Here is a 2,616-nt window from a genome sequence, read left to right as displayed (position 1 = left end):
CTGGTCACATAGTACACTAAAGTACACTAAACACACTGGTCACACATAGTACACTAAACACACAGTACACTAAACACACACTAAACACACAGTACACTAAACACACAGTACACTAAACACACAGTACACTAAACACACTGGTCACACATAGTAAACTAAACACACTGGTCACACATAGTACACTAAACACACTGGTCACACATAGTACACTAAACACACAGTACACTAAACACACTGGTAATACACAGTACACTAAACACACTGGTAATACACAGTACACTAAACACACTGGTAATACAGTACACTAAACACACTGGTAATACACAGTACACTAAACACCCTGGTAATACACAGTACACTAAACACACTGGTAATACACAGTACACTAAACACACTGGTAATACACAGTACACCAAACACACTGGTAATACACAGTACACTAAACACACTGGTAACACATAGTACACTAAACACACTGGTAATACACAGTACACTAAACACACTGGTCACACATAGTACACTAAACACACTGGTCATACACAGTACACTAAACACACTGGTCACACACAGTACACAAAACACACTCTACACTAAACACACTGGTCACACATAGTACACTAAACACACTGGTCACACATAGTACACTAAACACACTGGTCACACATAGTACACTAAACACACTGGTCACACACAGTACACTAAACACACTGGTCACACACAGTACACTAAACACACTGGTCACACATAGTACACTAAACACACTGGTCACACACAGTACACTAAACACACTGTACGCACATAGTACACAAACACACTGTACACTAAACACACTGGTCACACATAGTACACTAAACACACTGTACACTAAACATACTGGTCACACATAGTACACTAAACACACTGGTCACACATAGTACACTAAACACACTGGTCACACATAGTACACTAAACACACTGGTCACACAGTACACTAAACACACAGTACACTAAACACACTGTACACTAAACACACTGGTCACACACAGTACACTAAACACACGGTACACACATAGTACACTAAACACACTGTACACTAAACACACTGGTCACACATAGTACACTAAACACACTGGTCACACATAGTACACTAAACACACTGGTCACACATAGTACACTAAAACACACTAGTACACTAAACACACTGGTCACACATAGTACACTAAACACACTGGTCACACATAGTACACTAAACACACTGCACACATGGTACACTAAACACATAGTACACTAAACACACTGGTCACACACAGTACACTAAACACACTGGTCACACATAGTACACTAAACACACTGGTCACACAGTACACTAAACACACTGGTCACACATAGTACACTAAACACACTGGTCACACATAGTACACTAAACACACTGGTACACACATAGTACACTAAACACACTGTACACTAAACACACTGGTCACACATAGTACACTAAACACACTGGTCACACATAGTACACTAAACACACTGTACACACATAGTACACTAAACACACTGTACACTAAACACACTGGTCACACATAGTACACTAAACACACTGGTCACACATAGTACACTAAACACACTGTACACACATAGTACACTAAACACACAGTACACTAAACACACTGGTCACACACAGTACACTAAACACACGGTACACACATAGTACACTAAACACACTGTACACTAAACACACTGGTCACACATAGTACACTAAACACACTGGTCACACATAGTACACTAAACACACTGGTCACACATAGTACACTAAACACACTGGTACACTAAACACACTGGTCACACATAGTACACTAAACACACTGGTCACACATAGTACACTAAACACACTGGTCACACATAGTACACTAAACACACTGGTCACACAGTACACTAAACACACTGGTCACACATAGTACACTAAACACACTGGTCACACATAGTACACTAAACACACTGGTACACACATAGTACACTAAACACACTGTACACTAAACACACTGTACACTAAACACACTGGTCACACATAGTACACTAAACACACTGGTCACACATAGTACACTAAACACACTGGTACACACATAGTACACTAAACACACTGTACATTAAACACACTGGTCACACATAGTACACTAAACACACTGGTCACACATAGTACACTAAACACACTGGTACACATAGTACATAAACACACTGGTAAACACACAGTACACTAAACACACTGGTCACACACAGTACACTAAACACACAGTACACTAAACACACTGGTCACACATAGTACACTAAACACACTGTACACTAAACACACTGGTCACACATAGTACACTAAACACACTGGTCACACATAGTACACAAACACACAGTACACTAAACACACTGGCTCAATGCCAACACACTGGTCACACATAGTACACTAAACACACTGGTACACAGTATACTAGTACTCTACCAAACAACTCTGTTTAAAACACATCTTCCACACAGTCAACACATACTACACTAAACACACAGACACTAGTACACTAAACACACAGTACACTAAACACACTGGTCACACATAGTACACTAAACACACTGGTCACACATAGTACACTAAAC

Source organism: Oncorhynchus tshawytscha, linkage group LG27 (assembly GCF_018296145.1).
Source record: "Oncorhynchus tshawytscha isolate Ot180627B linkage group LG27, Otsh_v2.0, whole genome shotgun sequence".
Lineage (NCBI taxonomy): Eukaryota > Metazoa > Chordata > Actinopteri > Salmoniformes > Salmonidae > Oncorhynchus > Oncorhynchus tshawytscha.
The sequence above is the reverse complement of the archived record's forward strand: the minus strand, read 5'-3'. Positions refer to the sequence as shown.